The 22,000-nt window shown below is 45.2% G+C and overlaps 1 protein-coding gene across 11 annotated transcripts in view; it reads left to right on the top strand.

Annotated features, from left to right (window-relative positions):
* Positions 1 to 22,000, top strand: part of CELF4 (CUGBP Elav-like family member 4) — an 862,174-nt gene that overhangs the window by 533,546 nt on the left and 306,628 nt on the right. The gene's annotated exons all lie outside the window — the stretch shown is intronic.

The following is a 22,000-nucleotide window of genomic DNA, read 5'->3' as shown; positions in this document are numbered from 1 at the left end:
TGGATTTCATTGTCTTTGTGTCTTGGTTTTTGAGTCATTGGGGTGCACTCAGTTCACATTTTCAATATTATCTCTGCACACCACAGAGCACGAACTTTTTTTTTTTCTTTAACTGAAAGCTGGGATTCTCACCCATAATGGCAGTGCTCCACAAGATGGCATAACTCCCAAATAGCCAGAGACTGATGATAAGGTCATCAGGGTTACACCACCATCCGTACCTACTGTTTTGTTAGCTTCTTTGAAACAAACAGGTAGATTTAAACAAAATAAATAAAGTCAGAGTAGGTGCAAAAATCAACCACTCACGGCAAAAGGGAAAAATAGAGAGAACTGGTGAACAGTGTCAGAGATCACGTGGTCTGGTCTGCGCAAGTAGTCAGGGAAGATTTGTTGTAGGACATATGACCCGATTGATCAGTTTTGTCACTCCAGTTGCTCACAGAGATCAGGTCTGGAAGCATAAAGTCTCCTGGAGCTCAGCTTTGGGGTCAGGAACAGTCACAAAGAGATGAGCGTGATTTCAGGTAGCTCTACACAATGTGTAAAACTTATTTAGTTGGCATTCCAAGTAACATGACAAGCAGCAGCAGCTGAATGAACCCTGTGTTCTTCCCAAATAGAAGGACTTTTTCATTTACAAGAGCCAGAAAGATAGTAAGGGAGAAAAGCCAAAGCCTGTGGGGCGCTGAAGCAAAGAACCATCCTAAAAGGCCCCATGGCTTAAGAAAGACCTTTTGAATGATCAATTCCCTGACGTTGTTCATTGATTTTTTCCCCTGGTTCTCCCTTATCTTTCCTTCCCTGTTGATATCTCTTTAATTGATTCCTGATTACAGATTACACAAGTTACAAACTCTTATTTGTTGAACAATGGAGCAGGCGTCCTCCCTGCCGCCCCGGGAAATGCATGCCGGTCTTGATAATTTAAGACGGTTCCAAATGAACAAGCCGTCGAGAGCTTAAGATGATACTGGTGATAATTAGTGTAAAAAAAAAAAAAAGGAGTCTGTACAGATGTCGTCTCCCAGAAAATACCTTGTTTACGTTCCCCTTCCTTTATAGTCCTACGAAACCCTGTATCCTGGAAGAATTACAATACAGTTGAAGTTGCAGCTGAGTTCAGAATGTGGTTTTTGGACTCATTATCAACTCCAGCTCTGTTTGCAATGCTTAGCACATAAATTATTTAAATTAAACTAACTGCATAAATTATTCAATTTTTTTTTCTTATCTCCAACAGACACCACAGAAAATTCAGTACTAGCCAGGTTATGCCTCACTGCCAGTGCAAGTCTGGTCAGAGAGGAGCTCCAAATATATCCCAGGAACCTATAAAACATTACCCCATTAAATGCCAAATATTCTTCCTTTGGGTGCACACGGTTCTGCTCTCACATGTAGGAGAAATCAGGAGTGACTCCGCTGAAGTTGCTGGAGTTATAATGGTGTAAGTGAGATCATACACAGGATGATTAGCTTAGAGCCTGTGCCAAATTACCCCATTAAATGCCAAATATGCTCCCTTTGGATGCATCCACTGAAATCACTTGGAATCCCAGGCCAGGCATCTGACAGCAGAGTTTATTCCCACGTAGTGAATGAGCCAGAGAAGAATTTCCAGGGATCCTTTCTGGCATCCTACCTCCATTGTCACTTGACCTGTGTAAGCTGACAATGGTAAAGGTTGATCCCCAGGTCTTTGCTGGAGGAGATACTACTAGGAGCACAAGCAAGGCCTGTTCTCTATTGGCTTCTTCCTGATCATCAGTTGCCTTTCCAGCCCTCAGATCTGAAGGCACCTTTATGGAAGTGCCTGATTGTGCCTGGGAGAGATTGGTTCAACTATATGTGCAAGCAGAATGTTCATTTTAGGTGCTATGGAACCTTTGTTGATTACTCTTAGTACCTGAAACCCTTTCTTTCATCAAGAGAAAAATTTTGCCACGTGGTTTTTAATTTCACATAAGAACATCAGACTAGCCATGCTGAATGAGACCATCTAGCCAGTGGCCTGTTCCAGATGCTTTAGAGGGAATTAACAGAACAGGGCAATTTATCAAGTGAGCCATCCCCTGTCAGCGAGTCCCATGTTTTGGACTTCTTTAATATCATAAATAAAACAGTCTTCTGGTCTCCTGATCATGTCTTTGTTTACTTCCATTGTTTGTGAAGTGCCCAGAATAGGTCTCATTTAGAACTCTTGCCAGACTCAGCCATCAGGCTATGCCTTCTTTATGTTCTTGATGGCATTGTTTTGACATTGGGGGAGCAATTAATTTTGCAGTTCTCCAGGCTCACCCTAGGTCATCCATACAAGCCCAGGGAAAGCTAACAAATAAGGGAGGCAAAATCAGAACTGTGTGTTTCCGTGTTGTTATTGTTATCAGGGACAGATTCTAATCCGGGGTACAGAGAGAACAAGGTATCTGGGTAGTAAGTGAATGCACACAGTGCAGTTTGCAGGATAAAAGGAGTGTGAAGAAGGTTATTATGGACCTAATGGAGAACGAGGTCACAGTTCAGGTGATTTAAACCAGACAATGCGAACAGCATGGCCAGTTCTCTCAATTTTTTTTGAAAGTCTCGCAATAGTTGATGCTTTTTTCTGATCGTCCCAGCTCCTGGAATCATGTGAATATGTGAGAACATTCTTTTTTTTTTAAGTAAGTTTCCAGGCCTCATGTTTGTGGTGAAAAGCTAGAAGACATGAACCCATAAATCTCAAACACAAGAAGGCAAATCAAACACCCCAAAGTTATTGTTTTTAAAAATCTGATGATTTTTAAGCCATTCCTATGATTTTGTAGTGGGGGCTGACTCCTATTGTTTGACGTTGTGCGGTTGGCAATAACATGAGATGGTGCATGCTATGTTGTTATAATCATTAAGAATGGATGCTGGATTCTGTTTTCTTCCTAGACCACCAGCAGGTGTGTGTGTGTGTGTGTGTGTGTGTGTGTGTGTGATGGATAAGGCTATACTTCCACTGGCTTTCACACTGGCCTGTATTGGACAGATAAACATAGTCACCCTGGTGGTATTGTATTTACTTCTTCCTTATTTACTTTGTTTCTTTTATTTCACTTTAGGGGACCAGGCTGAAATTGACATTTTTTCCCCTTCACAAGCCGCCTCCTCTCTCAATGCTGGGTCTCTGGGCGCTCAGTTAAGCCAGACAGTGGAATGGACTGGCTGTAAATAGAGTGTTGATAAATTGGGTAGATAACGCAGCCTTGGTCTGGCTTACCCCAGTGCACAGAGTAATAAAAAGGCTCTTCTGCCTCTGAAAGGTCATCGTATTGACAAGGGGAACGATCATGAGGATGTGTCTTTTGCGAGATACCTGTCACCAAACACTGCTTACCCGGGAGGTCTGAAGTGAATGTTCTGAAGACATCACATTCATGCCTCCTACTCCCTGCCCCGGCCCCCTCGGGTGTCTTGATTTAACTGCTGCTAAGGCCTGTCCAAGCTGGTGAGACTCCCTGGCATAAGAGAAGCCTGAGTAACGATGGAGCTGCTCTCCGACCTGTTAAAAAGTCTCCTGAGCAGCTTGAGCTGAAACTGAAATCAGCCCAGCCTGGAGGTGTTATTCTGGGTCGAACTGAGAATCAGGACATAACGGTGCTGAGTTCTGAGGCCTCCTTTTGGACCCTGTTCAGTGAATACTGAATGAACCGCTGTCTCGTTCTGCTTGGCTAGGAGGCTGTTGTGGGAATCAAGAGAAGGCATGGGACTGCCAAGGGCGCATGACTCTGCCTGACCTTTTTAGACCTCAGAGGTAGGGCAAGAAGTCTAAGAGATGGTAAATAACCCTCCCTACAGGCGTACTCACAGAATGCTTTAACATATATGTTCATTGTATACGGGACATCAGGTGACAAATACCTCCTGCGCTGCCCCATTCTCTTGGAGGTGCCAATGTGTTAATGGAACAGCAAAACTTAGAAGAATATTTACAACTTGTTTCTGCCACACAGAAGACATGGCAGAAACCAGCGGCAGAGGGATTAGCCTAAACGAGTAATTAGAGAGGCCTCCATGTTCCAGAATCCCCGCCCCATTGCCTCTTCTAAGCAATTAAAAAGGACACATGATATCTTCCAAACAGCCGAGCCAGTGAGGGGCGGGACACGGAGGATGGGGGGAGTTTCCCAAAATAAAAGGTTGACTTTAAAATCTGTCAGACCTTGTCTAGACTTGACTTTTAATTCTTGCTGTGACACTTGTTAATTGATTGCCAATTGCCACGTGTTACTCCAAGACTGACAATTCAAGTTTAGACAAGGCCTAAATGAAAATGTGGGTGTGACTTATCTCTGCTTAATTAAGTGACATATCATAGTTTGGAATTGGAGGGGTAGCGTGGGATTGAACAGAAAACAAGGATATATGAACTAAGCCTAGGGTGATGCCATTACTGGTTGGTTAGCCGCAACCTCTCCCACAAAGAAGTTAAAGGAGTGTGACCGATCTGTCTGTCTGCTCATCTGTTTTAAGTATGATGCCCACAAGTTATAGAATATGAGAACAAGGAGCATGTCAAGAATTCCAGTTAAGTAATGTCCTTATTGCATGTCCTGGCTATACTGCACAAGTCTAAAATGCTGATGCTTTGGATGGGGTATCAATGTATTTTTGCAATATCTCTCCGAGTTGCCGGATTGATTAGCCGTAATGCTAGTTTCATAGCTGTTAACAGCAGCACTGTTGGCCTGTTACCAGCAAAACGGTAAAGCTCTCTGATGATTTCTTGATAAATCAAGGTGGGATTCTGGGAACGTTACTACTTCACATTAAGAACTGGCATGTGCTGGATCATCAGTTCAGCGCCTTGCGTCGTTTTCTGTAGCTCCAAATTTGAACTGACACAGGTTTGGAAACCTCAGCTAGATGGGAATTGCAGGGAACCTGCCTGAAATGAAATAGTTTGTGTTTAATGTGGAAATGGGATGCCTTGGGATGATGAGAATGTGCTGGCTGTGGGGGGCTCCAAGCGAGCACAAAGATTGCCGTAGGTGGAGGCGACCTATGTGTTTATGCTACTGCTGGAAGGTGGTGTCACAAATCCCAGGTCTGCAGCCTTTGCCTTGGCCAGTGCCCACAGAGTCTCTAATGACAAGCTCATTATGTGGCAAGATTTATGCTCCTTACAAGATGCTGATCCCCGTCCAGTTCTGACTTGGCTCAGCCAGCTTGTGCCATCTGGTTGGAATCTCTCTCCATGCCCACAACAGATCCTTTCCTGAACGCTGCAGAGCCCCACAGTGACAGAGCCCGGCGTTGCCGGCAGACATTTCATTCCAGCCAGCTATGAGAGAAAGCAACCGTGGTGCTATTTGCTCTGTGAGCTGAAGTGAGCCGAGAATCCAGGTCAGTCGAGGCCTCTAGGCACTACCGTAACACAAAGAATGGCTCGGCACATCCCCTCAGCAGCCTCACCAACCACGAAATAACAGCTGCCTTCTCTCAGGAGATCCTAGGTTGGATTGCAGTGGAAACACCATTTGCCCTCCTCCTGGAGTAAGAATCCCCCCACCCCCCATCAGTGACCTAGCCCATGAGTTCTCCATACGTAAAATTATTTCACTTAAGCTTTCCAGGAGTCACTGAGCTCTAAATGACTATGGGAAGAAAGGTAATAGGACCCTCAGCGCCTGACCCTCACCTCAGCCTTGTCCAGTGGGCAGGACTGGGTAATGCATTCGGCTCCTGTTGCAAAGCTAGTCGGGGTTATAACCATGATTTTCATAATTGGGTTTTAACATACAGAGAAACCACCCAGCAGCGATAATAGCTTTGCACCAGAAGTGCCTTAAGATGGAGGAGAACAGCTCCTCTGAAGTGTTAAGAATCCCAGCACATTTATCTTAATAACTTTTATTACAGCCTGCCAGTTTAAACCTAATGACTAATTTATTGTATAAAATACCAGCAATATATTTTTTGATTTTGCTAATTAATTATCTCAGACAAAGGTGATATTTATAAAACTGCCCAGAAATGGTATGTGCATTAAAATTGCCTTGCAGCAGGAGATGAAATTATTACTAATATGGGATCAAATTATTACTGTATTGACTTAGTTACTTTATTACTTTGTAATGGATTTCTTCATTATTTTCCCCAGGATTGGAGCATTCGTGATTGCATTAAAGTCTGTTAATCTATGCAAATATCATTAAGAGCTACTAATAACCACGGCAACTTTCCTCAATTTCAAGGAATGTGCTAAGTACTTTCTACGCGCATTGTTATGTTCTCTTAGTGTGATGAGATTAGCTCAGCGTCTGAATCCTTGGGACAGTGGATAGGTCCAAATACCTTATGAGGATGCTATCCTTTGAGGGTTAGTTAATTAGGGAGGAAGGGTGGTCTTGTGATTCAGATGCTGGTATGGGATGCAGCAGATTGGGGCTCAATTCGTGGCTTCCCCTGTGTGACCTGGGACAAGCAAAATTTTCAAAAGTGGTCACTGATTTTGAATGGCCAACTTGATACACTTGGTTCCTCCATTCCAGAGATGCTGAGAAACCACAGTCATGAATGCTCAATAGAACAAGCCCAGAGTGCCTCACTTTGGGCACCTAAAATCAGTAGCCAGTTCTGAAAATGTTGGCCTTCATCTCTCAATGCCTTGGTTCCCCCTCTGTGAAATGGGTCTAATAAAACCTCTCTCCTTCACAGAGGGCTTTGTGGGGATACACACTTTGGACGTGCTTGTATATTATAGCAGTAGGCCCATAGAGCCAAAAAAAGTGGGAGATGAACCTATGTGGTTAAATTATCTTCACCCAAAACACAGACTCAAGTCTGAAACTTTGTTGAGGTTTTTTTTTATATTACTTTTTTTTTAATCTCATTCTTTAGCACTTTGGGATTTGGCCAGGAACAGAAAGAGAAGCATTAAAATGCCACAGGAAAGGTTAGAATCATAGAATATTAGGGTTGGAAGAGACCTCAGGAGGTCATCTAGTCCAACCCCCTGCTCAAAGCAGGACCAACCCTAAGTAAATCATCCCAGTCTCAGGAGAATTTCAGGGCTGAATAAAAAAATCCCCAGAAAGGATCGGAATTAAAGAAAACCTATTCTCATCCGATCTCCAGAGCAAGCTTGAGAACAAAGGATCTTTACTTGAGATTCAAGATAAAACCGCAAATTCAAATTTCAAATTCAGAAGAGGCTGGCAGCATATGAAATCAGTGTTACCTGATGGTCATTTGCTCAGCAACCTGTATTTTTATAAGAAACAGGATAATGGGCAAGATGGACCATGATCTGCCCCAGTGTGGCGGCTCTCATGTTCTTATATGAAATTGGGTGATGGGTCGCCTCTGTCCAGTTTGCAGAGAAATGTTCGTACCACAAAAAGCCACCTTCATTGACATCTTCAGTAGCAGGCCAGGAACTGAATGAGCACGAAGACTCAGGGTTTAGAGACACTAATGAGGACAGTGAATGAGAGAAGCTTGAATTAATACTAGCAATACTGTCCACGTTGTCTGGGTACAGGACTCCAATTTCTATCTGCCAAATTTCACCAACACTAAATCCCCTAAGATTGATAGATAGCTAGAGGTGTGGGTAGAGGGACAAAAATAGTATCTATCTATCTATCTATCTATCTATCTATCTATCTATCTATCTCCATACACCCCCCTCTATCTATCTATCTATCCCCATATACCCCCCTCTATCTATCTATCTATCCCCATACACCCCCCTCTATCTGTCTATCTATCTCTATTATTTGAGATTAGTTTAATTTCTGATTTCCAGTGTTTAGATATCAAAGTTATAGGCAACTTTGTAGCTAGACACACACAAATAAGAGAAAACCAGACAAAATGGAAAATTGTTCAAATGGATGTAATTGTATCTGAAATGGAATTCTGCACCCTTGCTCACATCTTTCTAGAGAGTTGGGGTCTCCCTGTTTTTATTTATGATCTAGATCAATCGTTTATTCTAGAGCCACACAATCCAGAATGCACATTTCAACTATCAAAGCTGCCTGATCATTGCTACATTATTGCTCTTTATCTCTGCGATGTTACGTGCTCCCAAAGGGCCACCATGTCATTCCTGAGTGGCACCTGCCACCTTATATTCAAATTGACCTTAAAAAAATTGATTAGGTCCAATTATGAGAACAACCTGAACTCTGGTGCCCTTGTATGCTCTGTCGGTGCGTGCACCAAAGCCAAGCGGTAGGCAGGCTTTGAAAATGCTAAAGGCTTCAGTTTTTGACGGAAAACCATGTTCTGAACTATAAACAGTCACGGCAGGGTTGAGGTGGTGACGAGCGATTCCACAGCTTCGGGGGGTTACTGAAACTTTTATTGTATTTTTTTTTTTTTGTTAGCAATGAATATATCTTTCCAAAGTCTATATAAAAAGCAGCTGGTGTGAAATTCAGAGCTGCTGCGGCATCAGAACAAGCCGGCACCGGCAATGGAGTTGGATTAGCCATTTGCACCTCTGTAAATGGATTAACAAAATGTGATTGTTTGGTGTTTGGCTGTCAATCTGCATTTGGCTCCGAGAGGGTAATTTTAACTCGCAACGTGTTAAAAAGTAATTCCATAGATTGCGGCAGTCTTGGACCCTGTGAAACTTTCCGATTTTGCTGATGAGCTGACCTTGTTTTGTTATATAAAACACTCCCTGAACAGTGCTTTGGAAGCAAAAGCGTCGTTCTAATAGTGGGTCCTTCTAATCGCGGGTAGAGGAGAAACCTGTCTTTTGGAAGACGAATGGCATCATTCAGGATTACAAACGGGGAAGATGTTGACAGTAAATTACAATAGTTGGTCCAAGTGGTTATTTATTATTTATATTACCATAGCACCGAAGAGCTCTGGCCCAGGACCCCAGTGTGTTAGGTGCCATGAACAAAAGGATGGCTTATAATTTATGATAATGCTGATACCGAGAGTGTATATCTCTGTTGTTATCCTCAAAACACTTTACAAAATATCAACTAATTAATCCTTTGCATTTACAGGGGCTCTCTTATCCAAAGATCTCAAAGCACTTTGCACGAACAATTCATTATGCACCCCTCCATCTTATTCTTCCATTTTACAGATGGGGAAAATTGGGATGGGTTAGGGTTAGGGTTAATTGTGTGGGAAAGTGCTTTGAGATCCTAGGATGACGAAGCCCCTATAAATGCAAAATATTGGTCAACTGAGGTGAAGAGGTTCAGTTCCCTTCTCCGCCACAGACTTCATGTGTGACCTTGGGTGTGTCACTTAACCTTTCTGTGCTTCAGTTCCCCATCTGTCCAATGGGGTAACAGCACTGCCCTGCCTCGCCGTGGTGTTGGGAGGATAAATGCATTTGAAATTGTGAAGCGCTTTGATAACTGCTGATGAAAAGTGTGGTATTAGAGCGAGGTATTATTATTATTATTAAGGGGCGTATTCATGATATCACCATGTGTCAGCTCAGACCCAGGAGAAAAAAAAAAAAAAAAAACAGGATGCCCACCTCCCTGTGCCTTGATCTATCTATTTACCTATCTTATGGTTTTCCATAGCACCCATCACTGTCATATCTAGGTGCTCTGCCTAGACAGCACTGCCTTTACTGCTGCGAGGGAAAGATGGTTCGATCGACAGGTGCAGCCATTTCTTTGCTATATCACAGGGGTGGCCAGGTTGTGGCTTGCGAGCTGCATGCGGCTCTTTTATAGATAAATTGCGGCTTGTGGAGCCCCCAATACCCCCCAGTCTCCACCTACCAGACTGGGGGGGGAGCTCGGGACCTCTGCCTTGCAGCGGGGTGGTGGGGTAGAGGCTTCAGCCCTGCAGGGGCTCCTGGCTCTCGCCAGGGCTTGGGGTTTCAGCAGGAGTGGGGCTGAAGCCCTGAGCCTCAGCAGGTGCCTCCGATGGGGCTGAAGCCCCAAGCCCTGCCTCTCAGACTTCTGAAGATTGTCATATGCGGCTCCAAGGGTGAGTAAGTTTGGCCACACCTGCTATATGTTTTGCAAGCCAGGGCTTCAATCCTGCAATCAGATTGGCCAATGCTGGCCCCTGCACTCTTTGACTTCAATGGGGCTTCTCACGGGCCCGGGGGAAGCGGGGGGAGAGGTGCAGGAGTGGCTCCAACTGCAGGATGGGATCCAGGGAAGCGCTTTGCAAGCCAGAAGTCTTTGCCTACCATTTGTCTCCCAATCCATATTGACTGCAAAGCACCACCACCTCTGCTTAAAAGGAGAGTTGATTGTGCTTCTGCTGTTCATTCAGTGTAGGGTATCAAGTATCAGCTCGGGGTAGTAAACAGGGAACATGCATATTCCTTTCTTTAAAAGCACGGGACGCTCGGAGCCCCATGCTCCGAGGGTCCCTAGCCTCTGTTTGCCAGAGGCTAGGAGTGGACACCAGGGGATGGATCACTCGATAATTGCCCTGTTCTGTTCATTACCTCTAAAGCACCTGGCACTGGCCACTGTTGGAAGACAGGATCCTGGTCTAGATGGACCATTGGTCTGACCCAGTATGGCCTTTCTTATGTTCTTAAAATAGTTAATTGGCACCCATCGTCCATTGGCATTGAAAAGTGCAAGTGACAGAGAGAACAAACATGTTTCAATGATCTGCAAGGAAATCACCTGATTTGGGGCCATCTCAGCCCCTTTGCCATCAGGGGCAGGAGGGATAGAAACTGCATGTGGTAGCACCTCCATCATCCCCAGGCATTACAGTAAGGGGGAGTGGGGAAAAGCACAGGTTTCAAGCAGTGCTGTCCCACCGCTCGAGTTCTCCTGTGGAGAAAGCGCTCCCTCGTCCTCCAATCTCCTTTCTCCAGTTATCCTACTTCATCTGACTCAGAGGGCACCATACAATTCAATAATGTGTGAAGGGTGCGGCTGTTGTGTGTAGCGCCACCTCTAGCCCCATGAGATTCGAATTAGGTCTCTGCTGTGTTTAAGGCCTTCCACACTTGGGAGTGGGGGAAAACATTTAACCCCAAATTAGGGGCCACCCAGGGCTTCTGGTAAAGTGTGACATTTTGGTAAAGTGTGACATCCAGGCACCAGGTGACATTTTAGCCTAACGGGTCTGTCCTCATGCAAAGTTTACTTCTGACCTGTGGTTTTCAACCAGTTTCGTTAATCTGCTGCAGAAGGCGGTGGAGACATTCACACTAGTTTAAACCTGGTTTATTTTACTTTATTTGCAGTCGATTCAGAGTAGGTTCAAACTAAGCCAAAGTAGGTGTCCGCACGGGGGTTTGCACAGGTTTCACTAACCTGATTTAACTGAACCAGTTACATTAAACTGAATGCAAGTCAGTGCATAGACGAGGCCTGATTTTCTAATGCTGATTCCTGGGCAGTCATCTCAATTCCAAGCACTGAGGCTGGGCCAGATCCTCAACGGGTATAAATCGGCATATCTCCATTTGAAGTCAGTGGAGCTACACTAATTTACACCAGCTGAGGACTTGGCTGAGTTGTGTTCTGGTGGTGATCTGCTTTGCTGAATCCCTTGCCTGGAATGTACACATGGCTTAACTTCATGCCAGACTTCTTTGCATTGTATGAATACTAATTGCGCTTCTAGGCAGAAACGTATATTAAAATTAATACATAATATAAAAAAATACAGAGATAATTGAACTGACCCAAAATAACCTCTCTCCTTCTGTCTTGAGCACTGGAGTTTTAGCACAAATCTCTTTTACTGCAGTGGCTTATGTTGTGCCACAAGCAAATGCAAAGAGCAATTAAACATTTAACATGATTGTAAGGAAAAGAGAAAAGCTGCTATTTAAGTGCAGCAAGGAAAAAGAAAACCAGCCCACAGGATCCGATGACAGACCAAGGGAAATCATGCTCGGGATGGATCAGTTCAGTTCAAGAGCTTTGTTTACCCAGGATCTGGTAAAACATTTTGAAAAGCAAAATATTCGCTTTGCTGAGCTTCTTAACAGGATTTTCAAACAATCCTAATGTCATGAAGCTGCCGGGTGGGTGCGGATGCTGCTTCTGGAGACCAAACAATGTGAGTTTCACACTTCCTTTGTGCTCCTTACTGTAGAGGGTTACCTGGAGACATTTGAAATCCGCCTCTGAAAGAACTTACGCTTTCATAAGCTCCGGTTACCCCTTAAGAAAAAAAAAACCTTCAGTCCATAGCAAGTCTTTAATGAAATTCTTTTTCCTTCTCTCTGGCTGCTTTCTTTCCTTCCTGACACATGATTTCGCCTCCATTTAAAAGAAATAAATAACCCGACCCATGAGTGATTTCAATGAGCACAAATGTTTACAGCAAAAAAAATTGTGGAATGTTGTCTTTCTTTCTTTCTTTCTTTCTTTTCCTTTACACTGCAGATCCTGCCACCATAGCTATGTTAGGCAGGGGTGTGAAGAGGTGTGATCCCTGACTGACATATGTGTCTTGACAGAAACACCCCCGGTATAGACACGGTTATACTAGTAACACTGCACTGTTACTGGTATAACTTGTTTCTCTCTTTGGAGGTGGGTTTCAGTAGACTGCTACAAAGCACAGCTTTGCCAGGATAGCTGCAATTGAGTGCTCTGGTAGCATATTATACCAGTTTTCCTGGATGGTACAGGGGTCCTATTGCAGACAGCCTGGGAGTGATAGATGTAAGCTTAGATAGATAGATGGTATTTCTTTACTGAGGCTTGCTCAGAATCTCTGGACAATCAGCTGTTACTATCCCCCACAAGCCTTTAAAGCCTTTAAAAATAATTTTTCTTTGCACATCACTTTTAAACCCGATGTCTCAATTTATCGTCAACTAATTCATTACCAACTTAAGCCAGATTTAAATTGATTGAAGAGCGTCCACACAGGGCTTTGCATAGGTTTAATTATATTATTATTTATTTATTTATTTTATTATTGTAGTACCAAGGAGCTCTATGCATAGTGCAGAACCTGTTTGTCCCAGGCACTGTACAAACACAGAACAAAAAGACGGTCCCTATCCCAAAGAGTTTGCAGTCAAGTATGTGACAGGAGATGACAGATGGATAGAGACAGACAGGGGAGGACAAGGAAACAATGAGGCAGTGTTGGTCAGCATGACTGGCAGTTGTCACATTGATTCAAACCCACAATTTTACCTAAGCTGGTGCATCCTTTGTGTGCAGACAAATCCCGAAGTAGAATGGTGACATCGCACGAGTACAAGTTGAGTGACTGAGTGGGGCAGAGGTTCTGAGACAGATGGCTCCAAATTCTTTGTGTCTTAGGAATACCTATTGACTTCACTGGCTAACAAGCATTTTGGAGACAGGGAGCCTTCATTTTAAAATTGCAGCACTGCCAACCCCATAAAAAAAAGGCGCGATAGCTCACAATATACATTTTCTGAAACCCCCAAATGGTTTCCCCTTGCAGAACCAAGACATGGGCAGCGGGTGAATCCCCCACTTGGGAAGGCAAGCCTGCTGGCCCTGCCCCTTCTGCACAAGGCCCTGCCCCCACCTGCTGGAGCCCTGAGCCTCCCCCAACCCCCAGTGGCCGGAGGAGCCCCGAGAGACACAACCCCTGTGGCCGGAGGAGCCCCAGTCTGCCAGCCGGACCCAGCGCCGGGCCGAGCCCCTGGCCCCAGATCACCCCGGGCTAGCCCAATCGCCACCCCGGGCCGCCCCCGGCCACCACAGCCCCTGGCCGCCAGTAGGCCCAAGCTCCGGGTCACCAGCTGGAGCTGAGCATCTGAAGACTTCAGAGGAGAGGGGGAGGGAGAGTGGGGCCTGGGGATAGTATATGGACAGGGCCAAGGCCTGGGTTAGGGGAGGCTTAACCTGCCCTGGCCATTGATACCCGCCGCCCCTGGCCCCAGAGGGAGAAGCAGTTCCTGCCGTGAACAACGTACAGTCTAACCAGACAAAGGATGGGAGGAAAAATGACAGATCAGTAGGTCAGATCCAATAAGAGAACGCAGATCTCCTGAGGTCCAGTCCAGCTCCCTATCGTTAGGCCACACTGCCTCCACTACAATACAACGGAGCAAAATCTAGGCAGAGTCCCATTTTCTTTAAAAATTCCTTCACAGGCCACCTTTAAGGACCAAGGTCTCTAATGTTTGCTCAAATCTTATTTAGACAGAACTCCCGCTGAAATCAATGGGAAATGTGTCCATATAAGAACTGTTGGCATTCATAACAACAGAACACATACATGCCAATGGCACAATTAGTCTCTCAGTTTGCCTGCTAGTGTTTATTCTTAGACTGCAATATCAGACACAAAGCTGCATTTTGTCTGCTAGATTGTGCCACTAATACAATAAGGGTCTAATATATTAATGAATAAGGATCTGTAATATGCTAATATTTCTGCATCACATTAATATTCTATTAGACTAATGCATTATTATGCTAATACGGTCTATTAAAAATGCAAAATATAATTATGCTCTCTGTATAGATCTTGTACTGAAATCCCATTCTTGCCCTAGACCACATTTATTTGTGTGTGCGTGCGCATATTCCTCGAAATTGTTTTAGCTGCTGTGAAAAGCTCTGGAGTATTCACTGGCCATGGACACCGGATACTTTCCACACTATGGACCAAACCCAGACCTGGCTTATGATGACACAACTCCATTGTCCATGTGAAATGGGTTAAGTGACTCAGTGGATAAGCGCCCCATCTCTTAAAGTCTTAGGGGCCCAGTGCTATTCCACTTAAGATCCAGACCCGCATTTCCTTGCGTGCAAAAGGAGTTTTGCCGTTGACTTTGATGGGCACAAAGTCACCAGCCAGACTTCCACTGACCAAAGTCAGTACAGCATTGGCCCCATCGCTATTAACACCATTTGATCCCCCTGTTGGCAGGTGCAACAGGGAGGACAAGGATTGAACTGGACATCTGGCTAGAACCACCCTCTCACTCTTAGCCCTGGTCTACACGGGGGGCCGGATCAATCTAAGTTATGCAACTTCAGCTACATGAATAATGTAGCTGAAGTCGACGTACTTAGATCGAGTTACCTTGGTGTCTTCACCGCGGTGAGTCGACTGCTGCCGCTCCGCCGTCGACTCTGCCTGCGCCTCTCGCAGCACTGGAGTACAGGAGTCAACGGGAGAGCGCTTGGGGGTCGATTTATCGCGTCTAAACTAGACACGATAAATCGATCCCCACTGGATCGATCACTGCCCACCGATCTGGCGGGTAGGGTAGACATACCCTTAGAGGTGGAAGGTTGCAGCCCATTGGCGGCATCCCCTTGCGCTAGCCATACTGCCCTTACTCAATGGATAAACAGAGGTTCAGCCTCTGGGTTTGTCAGTCCATGTCTTTGATAAGCAATTAAAATTAAAAATTTAAATATGGGGGGGGTCCAAGAGAATTTCAAACCCACACATATGTCCAGGGGATGAAGCCAGAACAGTTCAGTGCCACTTAACCTTCTTGGTTCAGATCCTCAGCAGAGGTAAATTGTCCTAGTTCCGTTGATTTCAGTGGTGGTGTGCCAGCTGAGTCTCGGCCCCCTTAATCCTGCAAGAAGAGGCGTGCCCTCATCTCCCATTGATGTCAAGAGGAGTGACAGCACTCAGCACCTTGCAGGATTGAGCCCTCACCGAATCCTGAGAGGTCGTTCGCAAAGTGCCTGCCGCCCTTACACACACCCCTGTGAGCTCCTGAATAATGGAGTCTGAATGAGAGGTCTCCTGGAGTTCTTTACATTGCAGCTAAATCTGCACTTGATTGCTTTTAGATGGGCCAATTAAGAATGAAAAGAGAAAGTGAACAGCATGGTTTAAAAAAAAAATAGCCTGGTCTGCCAAGTTTATGAGCAGGAGCTCAAAATGAATGTTGAATATTCCATTTTGACTCTCAGAAAGGTTTGCAGGTGGGAGGCCTAGGTGTTGTTTTGTGCTATACCCGTCATCCTGACTTTGCACCTTGGTCTTGTTTCTGTGTATTGTGGTCGTAGGACACCAGTTGTTTGGCTGGTAGAGTGCTGTACTTAACAAGAGACTCCGATTATGAGATGACATGGAATTTGGGCTCAAAATGGCTCCACTGTGATCGTGCACAATGTTTTATTAAAGGAGCTAGTTACTCATGTAGCTTTGGGGACTTGCTTCATATTCAAAGAGCAAAGAAGATAGAGTTGCACAAAACTTCCATTAATGAAACCAGGGACCAGATGAAACTTGCCTTATTTCTGTTTTCATTATAAAACTGGAATTTGGGCCTTGCTTATTAAGGTTTGTGCATCGGATGCCCCTCGGAAAGTTTCAGGCAACCCTGGTGAAATGTACTGATCTTCTGAATCGGTGTGTGAGTGACATCATCCACCAGTGGCTGTCCCACAGAAAAGATAAGAAATGTCAGTACAGTACCTGCAGGAGTGCTCCTTGAACTGAACTAGGAGAAGCCTGGGTTTTGAGAACTGACGAACAAGAGTCCTAGAACACCAGTTCCCCCGGGGGTAGGTTGTGATTGATACATTCATTCTCTTTATTATCTGTGCGATGTGGATTTGCCAGATCAGGCTGAGTCCTGAGTGAGTCTGCAGCCAGGTTTCAAGCAGAGTTGTCCAAAATGGGAACATTTCTGTTATTTCCCTTTAATGGAATGTCCAGTTAACCCAACCCCAAATTATATATATATATATATATATATATATATACACACACACACTTCTACCCTGATATAACGCTGTCCTCGGGAGCCAAAAAATCTTACTGCATTATAGGTGAAACCGTGTTATATCGAACTTGCTTTGATCCGCTGGAGTGCACAGCCCTGCCCCCCGGAGCGCTGCTTTACCGCGTTATATCCGAATTCATGTTATATCGGGTCGCGTTATATTGGGGTAGAGGTATATATATATATATACAATATATATATAAAAATATATATATATTGCCAAATGGCACTGAAATGGCTATTTGCTCAGAGAAAATGTGAGCCTTTGACTTTCCTTCTCGTTTTCATGAAGAGTTCACTTTGCTCTGAAGCAAGTCTCTCTTTTAATTCCAAAAATTCTGTATTTTTCACAGAAAGGAGCCCACTTTTGAATGTACAAAAACCCTCGATTTTCCAACAGCACTTGGCTTTCAAACAGCCCTTTAGCAAACTCTATTTGTATTTAAAAAAAAAAAATCCACAGCCTTGTAGTGTAAAGTTTCCCATCGAAATGGTGGACTGAACGTCGGTGTAAATCAGATTAGCACCATTGAAGTTCAGTGGAGCTCGGTGAATTTACATCAGTTGGGGATCTAGCCCAAAATCTGTATTAAAAATGACAGAAACCTTTTCCTGAGCTTGCTTTCTTTTGGAAAGATAACACTTTTCACAGCAGTGCTGTTGCCCAGTAGGTTGTTTTTCTTATGTAACGGCACTGTTAGCAAAGCACAGAGACCAGAAAAGATGAGGAAGCTAATGCAAAGGGAAAGGTTCGGGGTGCTGAAGTGAGCAATCTCCCCATAACACTACACTGTGCTGTTATTGAACAAGTCCATGCAAATAATGGGCTTGCTAGGGAAATCTGTCCTCGGGTTTCTGTAGCGACTCTCAGATTCCATTTGCGTGGAATGAAGGTTTGAAAAATAAAGATGAGGCTGATTTCATTTTTAGACCAGCCATGCAAACTACTACCCACCCAGTCATCTCGGTAATACACTCTTTTCATGGGCAAGAAAAATATGCCCTCGTTTTATTCAACAGTATCAGAGTCAGAGGTAGGTGAGCAGACTTTGTGCTTGGTCTGGTAAAATAACAGGACGATTTTATAATGCTGTGTTAGCCCCTTCTTGCTTTCCACTTAGCCATCTATAGACAGTGTGTGCTTTTTGCAAGTACATGTGGAAAAAGATTGGATAGCTCAGATTAACTCCTTCCAAGCCACTGCAATTGTGGCATTGTATGTAGAGTGCCCAGGGCTCCTTTGGTGATCTAGACATATGAAACATAACCAGTAATGATGCTATCGATCACAAATTATTATTTCTCAAAGGAGCTCCACTCCATTCAGTATAATGAAGCTAGGGGCTCCTGTCTTGCTATCCTATGATTTGCAGTGGCATTCTGCTTCCTCTCTTTTGCTACCCTGTGCTATATCTTGACGTACTTTGTGTCCTCGCCTGCTATTCTGACATGACATTCTGTGCGCCCTCTCATGCCATCTTGTCACAGAGCATGATGGGAGACGTATACAGCTACCCCACCTGCCTCTGTGTTCATTTATGAGCATATCACATCTATTTCCCATCTGTTTAAGTGGGGATTTTATGTTGTTCGGGTTTGCTGTGAGACTAAGCCCTGGTCTACGCTGGGGGAGGATCAATCTAAGTTACACAACTTCAGCTATGTGAATAACGTAGCTGAAGTCAACATACTTAGATCAACTTACCGCGATGTCTTCACTTCCGTAAGTCGATGGCTGACACTCCCCTGTCGACTCCGCATGTGCCTCTTGCCGAGCTGGAGTACAGGACTCGACGGGAGAGCGCTCGGGGGGTCGATTTATCACGTCTAGACTGGACGTGATAAATCGATCCCCACTGGATCAATGGCTGCCCACCGATCTGGCGGGTAGAGTAGACATACCCTAAGTCTCTCTTCAGAAGTGCCTGGGCTAGAATGTAGGAGACGCACCCATCATCTGGGCAATAGAAATGCTTGAGTCATGTTATGACTTTTATCTTAAAGTCTGAGGCAAGTGAGTCTGATTTCCCTGGCAGGGACTATCCACAGTGTAGTCTGCTGCAAGCACTGTGATCAGGAGAAGTCTGGCCTTCAGGCAAATCCCCGTTATTATTATTATTGATCTATTCATTTATTCATCTATCTTTGTTTGGCTTGTTGCATGCCAATGATGGGCTTAATGCCATGAGCAAGGCACAAGGGGAAGACAGTCAGTGGCCCAAAGAATTTAAAGCCCAATCCAAAAGCGTTCGTGAAATATATTGTGTTTCTTGTGACAATCTGAGCTTGCTGCTGGATCCCCCTTTCAACCGAGGGTGTGAAAAGACATAACCTCCGTGCAATGGAGAAAGCTGGATTTGTAATTACGGGGCATCTTGCGAAAGCTTCACAGACCACAATTCCCTCCCCATAATGCTCTGTCTTTTCATGGAGAAGCACTTTTCATCTCTTCCTCTCGCTTGTTCTTTCTTCCCCCTCAGTCCAAGTGCAGGCATGTGTAAAAAAAATCAGGCAAAGAGGGATGCATAGATCTCTTCAGACAAACAAAGAACTGGAGGTTAATTAAAAACAAAAGGCAGAATCGCAAACTGCTATCCTAACACACGGGCGGACCCCTTTCGCCCCACGGGTTCATTTATGAGAGAAGCTAGCCAGGGCCAGCGTGGAGCAAAAGGCTTCGGAGGAGAAAGTGTTTTGTAGTCTTAGAAAGAAAGGAAGAAAGAAAGAAAGAAAGAAAGAAAGAAAGAAAGAAAGAGAGACGGTTGGTGTAATCCTAGCAGCAGTTCTGACTAAACCTGTTGCTCCCTAATTAGTTTTTATTCATCTTTAATTTCACGGGTTTTCTTTCCCAAATGAGGGGAAAGGTTTGTGTTCCTGTGGCTGGGGGGGGGAGGGGACAGAGCAATATGGCATAGACCGGGGATTGCTGAGCAGAGCCCCTCCTTGTCTTGATCTTCCTTTGTCCATCACACGCTGTCCCTCTTCCTTTCTTCCCGGCTGTCTAAACGGGTTACCAACATCTTTCTCATTCTGCTCTTTCTATTCTTTCGTTTGTTTACTGATCTTTCTCTGCTCTTCTCTGTCTCTTTCTTACTCTCCACCTCCTTCAGTTTCCTTTCTTCCCTCATTTACACGCTCTCTCTTTCTTTCTATCCCTCCTGCTTTTACCCATTGCCTTCTTTCAGCTCTTTCCCTCTTCCATCCTCTGTGGATCACCCTGCCATGCGAGAAGCTGACCCAGACCATATCTGTTTGGTGAGGGACCAGTTGGCACCATCAGCATTATGGGGGGGAACCTCTGACAACTTTGCCAAGGTCCATCCCAGAGTGCAATGGAGTGGTGCTGGCCACTGGGACGTGCACAAGAAGCACTTTTAAACAGGAAGAAAGATTAGGGGCAAAAAATGATCACTGTGAAATGAAAGTCTCAGCAACAGCAAAACCATCCTGCTCAGCTAACCTTTAGCTGTTGGCCCCAATCCATCTGCTAGCACTCCGACCAGGGTATTATTCAAAGGGAAAGATCACAGGGCGGCTATGGGGTAGTGTGTGCTTTTCTGCAGCCAGGCAGTGGTGGAGAAATTGTTCCATCTTGGAGGCAGTGCAAACCCCCGTGCAATCCCCCCCTGGTTGTGACGTGTCTCTCCACTGAGTTTCTTATTACAAGCCCAGCTCAAGGCAGAAGATCCTTAGAACCAGTGTCTCCATTCCGGGTAGCTGAAGTTTTATGCCTCTGCTCAGATCACCCATACGCCACCCACCCATTAGAGGAGTTAACTTCTAATGAAATATTTTGCACATCCCTACTGCTGCATTACATCCCACTAGCCATGCCTTGACAGGCTGCATCAGTCAATAACGATGCAATATTAAAGGGTAATGACACAGCCACGCGGAGTAATGAGAGAAAGCAATTTCTCTCACTATTTAGCCATTTACCGATCGATTGGATTTGAAGCCGTCAAGTCGAAAACACGGGGAGTGGGCTGAGACCGAGCAGGGCCGACGCTCATCCCTGTAATGCTGTGCGTTCTGCTCGGCTGGCTGACGAAAACGGTATAAGCAAACACACTGAGTTAAATACCACTCAGAGTCTGAAGACAGATGAGGGCAGATGGAAAAACTTGGAGCGAGGACTATGGGGATGGTGAAGAATCTGGGGTAATGGGCCAGTAGGTAGGAGAAGAAGGAAATACGGCAGAAGCGCTGATTTTCTGAGTTTCCGGGGGGTGCTTGACCCCTGGTCTGCCCCAGGCCCTGCCCCCACTCCATCCCTTCCCCCAAGCCTCCGCCCCCGCCCAGCCTCTTCCCACCCCCTGCTTTGCCTCCTCCCCCACCTCTTCCTGCCCCTGCTCCCTGCCTCTCCCCGCAGCACCTCCTTCACACCACTGAACAGCTCATCACCGGTGGGTGGAAGGCGCTGGGACGGACGGGGAGGAGCTGATGGGTGGGGCCCACCAGCAGGTAGGAGGTGTTGAGGAGGGAGCTGATTGGCAGAGTGGCCAGTGGGTGCTGAGCACCCACTATTTTTTGTGTGGGTGCTCCAGCCCCGGAGCACCCATGGAGTCAGGGCACCTATGAAATAAGGTAGATTTCACTCCAGTCCACAAACATGGGACAGCAGAGGAAAAACACTGAGATTTCTTTCTCTAGTGTAACTAATGTTGTCGCATCCATTTAAATAATTGACCATAGCAGAAATAAAAGGGAAGTTCCACCGCATGCGTCGAAAGCCCTTCTCTCCTCCGTGGATCTCAAAGCACTTTGCCAACATTCATTAAATCTCACGAGCCACCCCGTGGCATCGATAAGCGCTGTCTGTCTGAATTTTACAGAGAGAGAGAAACGGAGGCACAGAGCAAACCTATGTGACTTGCCCAGGAACAGAATCCCAACCAGGAGACTGTATTGCCTTCTGTGACTGGAAGCAGCACTCTTCACATTCCGAATGTGAACGCTTCACCATTTGGAAAGCAGCGTGGCCTTGGGGCTAGAGGACTAAATTGGGGTTCATAAGACCTAAATTCTGTCGCTGGCTCTGCTGTTGGGTTGCTTCACTGCTCTGTGCCTCAGTTTCCCCATCTGTAAAACAGGGATAATGAGTCTTCCCTTGTAAAGTGCTGTGAGACCTACTGATGACAAGTGCTATATAAGAACTGGCCCTTATTATTATTGGAGGTGTTTGGCTCTGGGGAGGTTGGGTCAATCCATCATAAACGAAAGATGTCACTGACAATATGTGTATCTGGCGGATTATTATATTGTTATTTTTTTACCTTTGTTTGTTAAGCACAGACATGCCCAGCCCATATATAAGGACACACAGCCAAGTACAGTCTCTCC

Source organism: Trachemys scripta, chromosome 6 (assembly GCF_013100865.1).
Source record: "Trachemys scripta elegans isolate TJP31775 chromosome 6, CAS_Tse_1.0, whole genome shotgun sequence".
Lineage (NCBI taxonomy): Eukaryota > Metazoa > Chordata > Testudines > Emydidae > Trachemys > Trachemys scripta.
The sequence above is the reverse complement of the archived record's forward strand: the minus strand, read 5'-3'. Positions and strand labels throughout refer to the sequence as shown.